Raw genomic sequence first — 12,643 nt, 5'->3', positions numbered from 1 at the left:
TTTGCACATAATATGCGAACGAGTATTGTGAAGCGGGCAGCTTCTTAGTTCTATATTTGCAACATGGTATCTGCCAACTGCTAATATAGATGCACTCTTCGAGATAACCGTTAACGGCTACTAACTTTAGTACACTTAGCTATGCTATTATCAGTAGTGTGACCAGATTCTAGTTTATAATAAGTAACTGTATTCAATTCAATCAACAAAACCATGAAATGCCCAAATCACAAGCTTAAATTATTTGCCAAAGGTTATACTAAAATATTGTATGCAAATTGATTTAAGGATTCAATTTTGATTTAATGTATAGTTCCGTGTAATAAGGCTGAGAGTTAAAACTTTAATTGGATGGTGCAACAGTCCGTCGATAAGAATTAAGGCCTAATGACTAACAACTCTCAACCATTCCTGTTTGCGAGTTATATTGTCAGGGATTGAGTGGAGGCAAAGTGTTCCAAAAGTAAAATGAGCAGCATATTGACAAAGTTAAACAAACCCAAATTATTTTAAGAAATAAGACCAACTTAATTTTACGGTGTACTTAAAAGCGTAAACGATTCTATTGGACGCACTCGCATAGTTGGTAGGGTACTAAAAGATCTTGACATTTTCAAATCCGCTGGCCTGGATAGTATCCCCGCTATTGTTCTGAGGAGGTGTTCTTCAACGCTGGCAAAACCACAGCGTATGCTTTTCCATCTGTGCTATTCTACTGGTCTCGTTCCGAGTGGATGGAAAACTGCATTTATCCAGCCTGTCCCTAAAAAAGACGAATCCGATTCCCTCTCTAACTTTTATCCAATTGCACTTACGTCCCATTTTGCCGAGGTCATGGAAACGCTTATGAATTTTCAGTATAAAAATATTTTGAAGAAATAAAGCTTCTTAATGACCGGCAGTATGACTTTAGTACCAAAAGATTCACTGATGATCTCTAGGTTTATCTCACAGAACAATGGAACAAAGCTTGACATCGTTTTGGAGAAAGTAAGATTATTGCAATTGATATTTCAAAGGCATTTGATAGACTTTGGCATCAAACTCTCTTATAGGAAATGCGTGCTTTTGGTATCTATGAATATCTCCTTTGAATACCAACGAGAGCGCATGAAAAGCTCATTAAATTCCGATCTTGACAGCATTGTACAATGGGGAATCGGAAACCATGTACAATTGAATGCTTCGAAAACTCTATGCTGTCTGCAGTCGCAAGAGCGTAACCCTGCCCCAATGTCACTTTCCTTATTCTCTTGAATCCCGCCGCAAGGTCTAATGCCTGTCATTGTCTTGTCGTTATTTTTATAAATAATTCTCTAGTGAGAAAGCTAGTTGTATTCCTCCTCTTGAACAATTCAAACGTTATACCTGTTTTGCTAGGAATGCCCATCAGTTTACCCTTGAGCCCAATTTCAGACGTACTGTTTAGTACAGATATTCTTTCTTTAGCCCCACTACGCGAATGTGGAATGCTTTACCAGGCTGAATATTTCCCACTAATAACAATGTGTAGACATTCAAAACCCATGTGCATTGAGTTGCTCCTTTCTAATACTAACCTCCTTTCCTACTGGTCGCACTATGTTTTATCATTATAAGGGTATTCATAACCCTTTTAGTGCGCGAACAATATACAAACCAAAAATTTAAGGTGAGGTAAGGCGAGGTTGGGTGTATAGAAAGTTTCTTTGATAATATAACAAACCATAGTGTTGAAAGTGAAATACACCCAATTTGGCTTTATCCCACCTTTTTTAAGTGTAATAAGACCATCTGCTAAAAATTACTCCTACTGCACCTTAGGTTAGGTTAGGTTAAAGTGGCTTTCCATGATGGAAACGAACACACTTAGGCCAGTTCAATGGCCCATTATGATACCACATGAATCTTGAAGCTTCCTCCTAAACTCAATGGAACCAGTTTGAGTCCCTTACGAAACGTAAGAGGCTGATTATGCTGATGTGATTGAGATTGTTAAGATCTTTAAAGAATTATTATTATTATTATTATTATTATTATTATTATTATTATTATTATTATTATTATTATTATTATTATTATTATTATTATTATTATTATTATTATTATTATTATTATTATTATTATTATTATTATTATTATTATTATTATTATTATTATTATTATTATTATTATTATGAGCTTTTATTTGCCATTATTGATATTTTGTACAATATTTATTTACATTTTTGTTTACATTTTCTGTTTCTTTTGAATTAGTTACTATATAAATTGAAATAATTTTTTTTTAATCAACTTTAACATATTAAAAAATAGCAAAGTCTGAATAAATAAATGGATCAAAAAACAAAAAAAATCAAATGGGGTGGCGCAACAGTCCGTTGTGAACCAGGGCCTAGTGACTTACAACTCTCAACCATTCCTGTGTGCGAGTACTGTTGTCAGGAATGGAAGGGACCTACAATTTTGGGCCGAATCCGAACGGCTAGTTTTGAGAAAGTACTTTTTCATGACAAGAATTACTCTTGAAGGATTTGTCAATTCCTCGCAAGAGGCAGTACCCGCGAAAATTATTTTTTTTTAAATTAAGGTGGCACAGGCAGGGATTGAACCCAAACCCTTTGCATGACAGTCCAACGCACTTTTTTTTTTTTTTTTTTTTTATAATTCATTTTTATTTATTCAATCTTAAACCTATCTTAAAGCTAGACAAAAATTCATAAAACTAGCCTAATTATCCATAACTTACAACTAACTTAATGGTCCCATACGGCCACTCTAAGTTAAACTATAACACTTAAAACCAATGCCTTTCGGCCCTAAGATCTATTTTACTTCATTTAAATTTAATTTCATTTATATTTGTATTTATTAGAAAATTTGAACAAAAAACTAATATCAATATCCTTTTTTTATTTATTTTTACTTACAAACTACTTAAAGTTAGGTCCTTAAATAAAACTTAAAGCTAACTTAAACTACCTATTCTACCTATAAACTACTTAAAACTAAAACAACCACAGCAGCAAATCTAACTTTCTAGCATTTTTGTTTTTTATATTTCGTTGTCTTTCTTTTTTTTTTTTTATTTTTATTTATTTTTTTTTAATGTTTTTTAATGTTTTTTTTTTTTTATTTTTTGTTTTTTGTTTTTTTTTTTCGTGCCACCATGCCTATTCTACTTAAAACTAAACCCTAAACATAAAACAAGTATGTAAGCCGGCCAAGGCTTAAAACCCCATCCCGACTACCCACTATCAAGTGCCGATTGAAGCCACCAAAACTGGTTCTCCTGCTTCACCCTATCAGTTCGGTCCCGTTCGGACACCGGCCTACTGAACCGAAGGAGCTCTGCTCCGCCTTGTGCCATGACGTCCCGATTGTACAGGAGTCGCCTATTTACGGTTCCTCGTCTGACGTGGTAGATTAATGGAACTGCCAATCTATCCTGTATCAGACCGCATCTATCTAAAAAGAGGAATGCCTCTGGGGGAATGAAGCCGCTCAAGCGTGCACTCTCAAAATACTCGTCGTTCGGATAGAACGCCCCGAAAATTAAATTGTTCGTCGAAGACATAGCTCTTGCAATGTGACCTCGAACGAGTTTTATCACGAAATTGTCAATTCTGTTGATTCGAACCCCGTTGTATAGGACCTCGTTTGAATAGTAATGCACATAAGAAGATTCGGCTGTTCGATATAAACCGGTACAGCGTCGTAAACACTGCCGCTCGAACACCCGAAACTTCTCCATCTGGGAAGGGGCAACGTTGAACCACACAGGACAACCATAAACGATCATTGGCCGTATGAGGGCCATGTAGCAAATTACCTTTACTCTGGGGTCAAGCCGACTGCTAAAAAATAGTCGTTTCGTCAGAGCGAAGGCTCCTCTGGCCCTGGTCAGAGCAGCATTTATATGTCTGTCGAAATATAAATACTGATCTAACCAGATACCGAGGTACTTCACTACACTTTTGCACGCCAATGGCTGCCCGTGAAGATGAACGATGACCATCTTGCGCCAATTCTTACACGTATCCCTCGTGGCCCTAGCCAACGGAGTCCGGAACAGAATTGTCTCTGACTTCTGGACATTTATTTTCAGTTTCCAGTCGTCGCAATATCGCTGAATCTTGTCGAAATCACCCTGCAAGAGAATTCTAATAACCTCAACCTTTCGGGCCGTTCTGTACGCAATTAGATCGTCGGCGTACGCAATTGCCTTTGTAAGACTACCTATCAGATCGCTGGTGTAAATGTTGAAGAGAATCGGCGAATTCACCGCTCCCTGTTGAAGACCATTTTTAATTGAGAATGTTGTGGTAGAAGTTACATTGCCACTTTTGACAACAAACTTTCTACCGTTAAGCATATCATAAAGTATATACAACAATGGCTTGCTTATGCCGAGCCTGCTCAGTTTTAGGTAAAGACCCTCTAACCATACGGTGTCAAAAGCCTTTTCCAAATCAACCAGAACAGCACCTGTGCATTGTTGTTTTGATTTATTTCATTGGATATCAGAAACGAGTTTAGACGCAGCATGAATTGTGTCATGACCCGCCTTGAACCCGAACTGTTTATCCGGAATTATTTTGTTGTCCGCAGCCCACTTAGTCAGAGCCCTATTAATGATCTCTTCGAAAACTTTGCTGATGCTCGGAAGAAGACTTATCGACCGAAGATTTGACGGGTTGGAGTTGTCCTTTCCCTTTTTCGGGAGAGGATGAACCACAGCTGTCTTCCAATGCACTGGATAATATGCATTATTCAGTGCATTGTTGAAGAGTGTGGTGTATATGTCAATTGCTTCCATCGGTAAATGTCTTACTACAATGTTGGATATACCATCGACACCTGCTGACTTTTGTTTTTTATTGAGTTAAAGATGAGCTGAAGCTCAACCTTCGTCACTAACAAGGGACTTGATCCCGTTTGCTCGGCGATTATGGCATTTGCCAAGGAATCGTCATTGAACCGCATGAAACCGCGGTTCTCAGATCGCCATTTTGTCATATCATTTCGAAGGTAAAAGTGATTAAGTAGGGCTCTGTTTGCCAGGTCGTGGTTGGGGCGAATGCTAACATTCACCTTGTACACTTGCTGGAAAGCAGCTCCCACCGCCTCCATTTTTTCCTTCGGATCTTCAATTATGTAAAAGTCATCGTCAAAGATGGCTTCCTCTGGATCTATTTGCGCTGTCCTGAGTACGTCTCTGTTCTCTTCGGTTCTTTGGAGTTTAAGACACGGAAGGTCATTGTCGTTTTTTTTTCCTGAATATCTTATTAATTTTGGGGAACATACCAGGGTCACTCGAATTAACTGACCGGATCTTGCGGTCCCAGTACTTGTTAATTGATAGCCTGTAGTTCTCCTCAATCAACAGATTGACATTTTTTATTGACGACTTCAGTGTCCTAACCTCCAAGTCGCGTGGGTCTGTAAGTCGTCTGTGCAAGTTTTTGAGTCTTGTCAGTAAGCCACTCTTGTGCCTACGTAGTGCGTCAATTGTCGCGTTTCTGTAAGCGTCCATTTGGTCCCGTTCTCTGTACTTTGGAATTGTCCGTTCCATCGTTCGTTTTATTGTTTCGTCCATCTGTTGTAAGTGTTGGTCAATTTCTGTATTTTTCAGGTTTCTGTTGTTTGGTGGGGCTATGTCACTCGAACGAAGTTCTCTCGCTAGGGCATTGGTGAAACGAGGCCAACGCATCTTACTGTAATTTTAAGAATGCGTTGGAACGTATTCCTCCAACTCCACGCGTTCGTTCGGAATCTGCATTTCAGCAGCCAGTCCGCAGTGATCACTGTCGTACTCGACTTTCTGTAAGCAGTTTCGCGGGTGATTACCCACTTTGTCTGTAACTGTCAGTCTGGTGTCGTACAGCAAAAGGTCCAGAAAGGAGCCGCTTCTTGGATACGATGGCCTTTCAGTTGCCAGCAGGTCGACGCCATATTTAACGCTGTAAAGATTCATCAAATTAAAAAGATGATTACCTCTGGGATTACTATGTTGATTTCCCCAATCTTCATGTTTTGCGTTCAAATCACCGGCCAAGATGAAATAGTTTTCTTCCAAGCTCAGTTTAAGTTCCCTAAAAAGAATCTCGAGTTCTGAAGCAAAGTAAGTAACCTGCGGAGCTCCAGCCGCGTAAGCCGCAATCATATACATCCATTTCCCTTGAGTGAGAGAGATGCATACAACGCAAACTTCTAGTGTCTTGAGCTTTCGCAATTCATTGTTATATATGACTTTATAATTAATGCCTTTTCGTATAAAGAGAGCGACACCGCCCCCTTGAGTGGAGTCGGGCCGGTCTCTTCTTACGATATTGTAATTTTTATAAGTCAATTTGTGTTTGTGGTTTAGCTTAGTTTCGCTAGCCATAAACACATCGGGACTGTAGTCTGTCAACAATTGAAACATATTGGTTCTTCGTTCAATCCTAATCAGTGAATTTACATTCACAGCTAGGACTTTTAGGCGCGTCTCCGGCAGCGCGCCCATTATGGTCTATATTGCTCCAGGCCAGGCAACAAAGAGTAGAGATGATCTACCCTTTTGCCTTGCTCCTTTATCTGACTTTGCAGTCCTGTTAGTTGACCTTGAATGCTCAACAACAAGGCTATAATGTCAAGCTGCACTTCTGGTGCCTTAGGCACAGGGGCCTTTGGGGCAACCGTTGGTGGAGCCTGTCTCGTCTTCCCATTCCCTGACACCATTTGGGCGTAGGAAAATTTGGGATCTACGAATTTTTGTGTTGGAGCCTGTCGAACTGTTCGACTTATTTCCGCTTTTTGACTGGCCTGTTTCTGTTTCATTTCCTGGATCTTAGGGCAACCCCTATAGCTAGCCGGGTGCCCTTGGTTTCCACAAAGGACACAATTGAGAAGGGTCAAATCCTCAACCCGCTCATTCCCCAGCTTACATTCTCCTACTTTGTGGGTTTCTCCGCACCTCACACAACGCAACTGCATATTGCAGTTGGCATTGGCATGGCCAAACCTCTGGCAGTTAGTACATTGTAAAATGCCGTCGTGCCTTTTTAATGTATCCCAGCGTGCAGTTTGCTACGGGTACTACTAAATGGATGCGTGTCAAAATTCTATGATCTGGCATAAGCCTCCCCCAATGTTGCCCAAAGATCTTCTTTTGCGTCATTTTACCAACTTTGTCTTTCTTTTAGTAAATCGTCTGTCCACCTTTTCTTTGGTCGTCCAATTGGTCTTCTGCTTTCTGGTGGTGTCCATTTTGTAATGATTTTTGTCCATCTTTGGTCCTGTATTCCAGATATATGTCCTGCCCAATTCCATTTAAGGAGTTTTGCTCGTTCAACCACGTCCGTTAAACCAATTCTTCGTCTTATTTCTCTATTTCTTACTCTCTTGCTAATTCGTAGGTCAAGTAGTTTTCTTTCCATCTTGGTTTGGCATATTCTTATTTTGTCAAGTAAACTTGAAGTCAAGGATATAGTCTGTAACCCATACTTCATAACAGGTAGAATAGTAGAGTCTAGTATATATTTTCGTGTTTCGTCTCTTATAGATTCGATTGTAATATTTGTTTTAGACTCCAAAATTGTTTCCAACTATTGGTAATGGGTCTAGAAACTTCTTTTTTCTCTTGGTTAATGAATGACTTAGTCTGTCCCAGATAAGTAAAGTCTTCTACATATTCTATGTGTTCGTTATCCAGCAATATATCATCTTTAATATGGTTAGTCATTATCTTAGTTTTTGACTTATTGATATGAAGTCCAACTTTCTTGCATTTGTATATTGTCCGGAAGTTGATGAAATGAGAACTATGTCCTCAGCGAATCTAAGGTTGCTCAAATATTGTCCCCAAATATTTATTCCATATCTATTGGCCCAGTTTAGTTTCTTGAATATTTCTTCCAGTATACGGCAGAGAATAATGGTGGTGACATTGGATCCCCCTGTCTTACGCCTCTCCTTATTTTTATTTCTCTTCCTATTCTTTCGGTTTTTATTTTCGCCACGCTCTCTGTATATATTTGTTTCAACGTCCTTATAAAGATAGGATGAATTCCTTGGTTTGACAGCGCTGTCCATATTTCGTCATGTTCTACTGAGTCAAATGCTTTACTGAAGTCAATATATAAAAGATACAAAGGTTTTTCAAATTCGTTAGTTTTTTCAATTTGTTGGTTCATTGTTTTTAGATGGTCTGTTGTCGAAAAACCTTCTCGGAATCCTGTTTGTTCCCTTGGCTGATTTCTGTTTAATGTGCCCTTAATTTTTGTGTACATTACTTTGGAGAACAGTTTATATATCATAGAAATGTTGCTTATTGGTCTGTAGTTATTTATGTCATCTTTATTTTCTTTTTTGTGGATAAGCGTAATTGTAGCTTGTTTCCATTGCTTTGGAATCTGCTGTGTTAAAAGTATGTCATTAAAAATCGTGGTCAAGACTGTGGAAATTGGTTGTTTTCCATATTTGAGCATTTCTGTTACAATACTCCTGTACACTTATCTGTCAATTGCTTGTTCTATATCTGTTTTTGTAAAAAGTGCAACAGTATTTAAGTTAGAGTAACTGTCCGCCATCGATATATTATCATCTTTTATTTCTTTTCTCGATTTGAAAAGTTCTTCGAAAAACTTGGTAGCAGACTCATTTATATCTCTCCTATTAACAGCGTTGTTATTTTTGTTCCCAATTGATGTTATCCACTCTTTTCCGTTGTCAAGAAATGATTTTGTCTTTTTAATAGATTTTGTGTTGCTTAATATATCTTTTATCATTGTTTCGTTATATGTATAAGACGAATACTCGTAGGTAATTCTTGCGATTTCGAGCCAGGGCAGGGTATGTACGGAGAATATGAAGAACTGCTTCCTAATCTTCTTCGTCCATACAGCTTCTGCAAAAGTCATTTGAGAATATGCCTAGTCTCGTGGCGTGTTTTCTATTAGACAGTGTCCGGTTATGACACCTATTATCGAGCTTTTATGCGATCTGCTTAGAGAGAGCAAGCAACTTGAACGTTTTAAATCCAGTGAACCTTGCATAAGTGAAATGAGGTCAAATCTTTAAATATGGCGTTTCACTTGGTTTTATTTTTATTCACCGGCACCTACATTTACCTTTCTTTATGGACACATTAGTTCTTATTAAATTTCTAAATGCTTTTATATATATTTAATAGCTAATTGTAGCTGTAAGCTTCTTTAAACAATCAATAAAATACAAATATATACTTTGTCTATTTCCGAGACTATTTTATTGATTTGACCACCTTCCCAAAAATGTATGCGTCAGTACATGTTGACTGGTTTTTTAATATAGTATTGAATTTTAAAAATAATGACACAAATTTGTAGTTTATTCAAATTAAAAAAAAAAAAAAATTTTGGTTGTAGTTTAAGTTGATGATCTTTAATACAGATTCAAGTTTAGCCTTGTCTTATCCAAAATTAAGAAAAAAAATGTAGGTTACACTTCTTAGAATGTACATCGAATATAAAAAGATGCAACGAATATAGACAAATGATATAATTGACTGAAATTGTTTGAATTTCCCTACCGTTGTAGTGTTCATTTAAGCTTTGACCTTACATCAAATAAAACCTCCAAACCTTTATCTATTCTCACATTTATCTTAATTTTGTACAATGTAAACAATCGCTAAAGGTTTTTGTTAATGGTTTTAACTTCAAGTAGCAGTTTTGGTCACCGAGTATTTCTTAAGGTTAAAAATACTTTTTTTTAGTTAGTTTAATGACATTATTTTTTTTATAATTTACAGAAAACATTAATTTGTTTCCATTCCATATTTTAATGCAACCAAAAATATACTCAGATTATCTGTTGAAGGTCTGAAACCCTTTCACTTCGTGGTCGACGCCTTATAAAAATAAAAAAAATAGGTGGCCTAATGACTTATAACTCTCAACCATTCCTTTGTGGAGTAATGTTGTCAAGTTAAGTTGTGCTATTCTTTTTTTTATATTAATATTATCTATTTTTTTAAAAAGATGTTCAAATTGTAGACATGTGCATTCAAGAGGACACAAGCGTCCACAGGTTTTTCTCAAAACTACCTCTGTCTATCAACTCCTACTCTCACCTCCCCGTGGTGAACATCGGGTGCCTAGTACCTCAACTGGAAATTGGGTTCCAACCCCAGTTTAAAGTTGTTGGGGGCAGCAAACGAGAAAGGGGGAAGGGTGTTTCCACTAAGGCACGTCTCCTTATCCAGACGGCATGCAGCGGAGGAATTCTCGAGATGGAATCAACGGTGGCGTCTACAGCTCCAGTAAGGTTGAAGTACTTAGTGAACACCTTATAGGGCTTCTTCGACTCATTCGGAGCCCAGGCGTTTAAGGAGAAGTTTTATCCGCCTCCCCATCCTTGGAGTTTTACTTAGGATCTGGGCCTCCAGGTTTGCGGTTTTGCCGTCGGGGTGACAACAAGCCTTGGATACAGACGGATTTACTGTTGACAACTTACGCAAACGAATTAAGTACAACGAACTTCGGATATGCATGTGGAATGTTAGTTCTCTTAACAGACCACGTGCAGCCGAAGAATTAGCGGAGGCCCAAGACTGCTATAAAGCAGATATCACCGCCATCCAGGAAATACGATGGGATTTGCCGGGCAAAAAGAGAATGCTACCTTGAAAACAAACAGCGCTTATTTGGATGCGGCTTCCTCATTGGAGCCAGACTAAGGCAAGAAGTCTTGAGCTATAGGTGCATCAATGACCGACTCATGACCATAAGCATCAAGGCTAAATTCGGCAACATTACTCTGATATGCGCACACATCCCCATTCCCCACAGAAGAGATAGACGACAACATTAAAGATATGTTCTTTGAGGTCTTAGTCAAAACATATGAGCAGTATACGATATTAAGATTGTCCTGGGCGATTTTAATGCCAAGCTAGGAAGGGAAGACATCTTTGGTGGAATAATCGGGAAAAACAGCCTGCACGACAACACTTCCGGCAACGGATTCATCCCCATAGAATTTGCTGCGGGACCAAACGTCATGGTAGCCAGTACGCGTTTTCCACACAAAGGAATCAATCTACCGTCAACCAGATTGACCATATTGCGATAGACGCCAGACGCGCTTCCGGCATCATGGATGCACGAACTTTCCGAGGAGCTAATATCGACTGGGGCCACTACACTCGTTGTAGCCAAGGTATGACTTCGGGTTTCCAGATCCAAGGAAAAACAGGGAGGTGCTGGGAGAAGGTACAACGTCGAACGGCTACAATCTCTAGAGATCGCCTAATCATTTTCCGATCGAGTTACACGTAACCTCTCTAGACGTTTTCTGCCGCCAGCACTATTTATCGAGAACCAACGACAACATTGCCAAGATGCAATCAAAGAAGCCGCCTCTGATGTGCACGGTTTAAAGCTGCCATCAACAATCATGAGCTCTATGAGCAGAAGAAGACGAAAGCGGAAACATCATAGTGGAACCGCAGTCAATGCTGAGGATATGGAAGGACCAGACTGTATAACGTCGACGACGAACCGAGTTCCGCTGTCAGGCAGGATGATCCATTCAACGTAGACGACAAAGCCAACAATCCCTTCCTCCCGATTTAGACGAAGTAAAGATTGCCATATCTAAGCTGAAGTCTAATGAGATGAAGTCTAATAAAGCCACGGAGATAAGTTGCTTAGGAGCATGCAAAAACTTGTCTGTAAGATATGGTCGGAAGTAAGCATGCCCTATGAATGGAACCTCAGTATTGTTTGCCCGATCCTGTAAAAAAGAGACCCTTTATAAACTGCACCAACTATAGAGGAATCAGTCTACTTAACTTCGCCTATAAAATCTTCTATGCCCTAATACGTGAACGTCTAAAGCCCATCGTCAACAACCTGATAGGTCCTTATCAGTGTCTTTTTAGACCAGAAAAGTCCACAGTTTACAGGTTTACCGGTTAATGAGGGCAAAACAAAGTACATGCTGTTATCAAGAAAGGACATACAACACCGACGTCTTTGTCAAAACTTCACCATCGACAGACGTAACTTTGAGGTAGTCAGGGACTTCGTCTACCTGAGCTCAGCTTTAAACGCAGAAATAACACCAGCGCTGAGATCAAACAAAGAATAACTCTAAAGACCCTTATCATCCCCGTCCTGCTATACGGTGCAAAGCATGGACAATAACAAAAGCGGATGAAAGCACCTTTGGTCGGTTCGAGAGAAAAGTTCTTCGTGTGATCTATAGATACTGTCCCGTATGCATCGAAGGGGAGTATAGGAGAAGATGAGAAGACGAGCTGTGCGAGCTGTTCAGTGACGTAGACTTAGCCAGAAGGGTAAAAGTACAACGACTAATGTGGCTGGGTCACGTAGAGCGCAAGGAAACCAATGCTCCGGCCCGACACATACTGGACAGCGTAGTAGAGGAAGACCGCGTATCAGGTGGTGCGAACAAGTGGAAAGTGACCTCACCCAACTTGGAGCTCGAAACTAGGGACCGAGCTAAATGGAGAAGTTTGTTGGTTGAGGCCCTAGTTCACACAGGACTGTAGTGCCACCTTAAGTAAGTAAGTATGTTTTAAAAAAAAATATACATTTTTGATTCATGGTATTAAATAAACATATGAAACAAATAATTTAGCATGGTAATATGTTTGTTATATGATATAGATTTA

At 39.0% G+C, this 12,643-nt stretch overlaps 1 protein-coding gene across 1 annotated transcript in view; it reads left to right on the top strand.

The window, feature by feature from the left end:
• The window catches only part of LOC129940391 (homeotic protein labial), a 126,970-nt gene that overhangs the window by 91,213 nt on the left and 23,114 nt on the right, over positions 1-12,643 (top strand). The window lies entirely within an intron of this gene.

Source organism: Eupeodes corollae, chromosome 1, assembly GCF_945859685.1.
Source record: "Eupeodes corollae chromosome 1, idEupCoro1.1, whole genome shotgun sequence".
In the NCBI taxonomy this organism is placed as follows: Eukaryota; Metazoa; Arthropoda; class Insecta; order Diptera; family Syrphidae; genus Eupeodes; species Eupeodes corollae.
The sequence above is the reverse complement of the archived record's forward strand: the minus strand, read 5'-3'. Positions and strand labels throughout refer to the sequence as shown.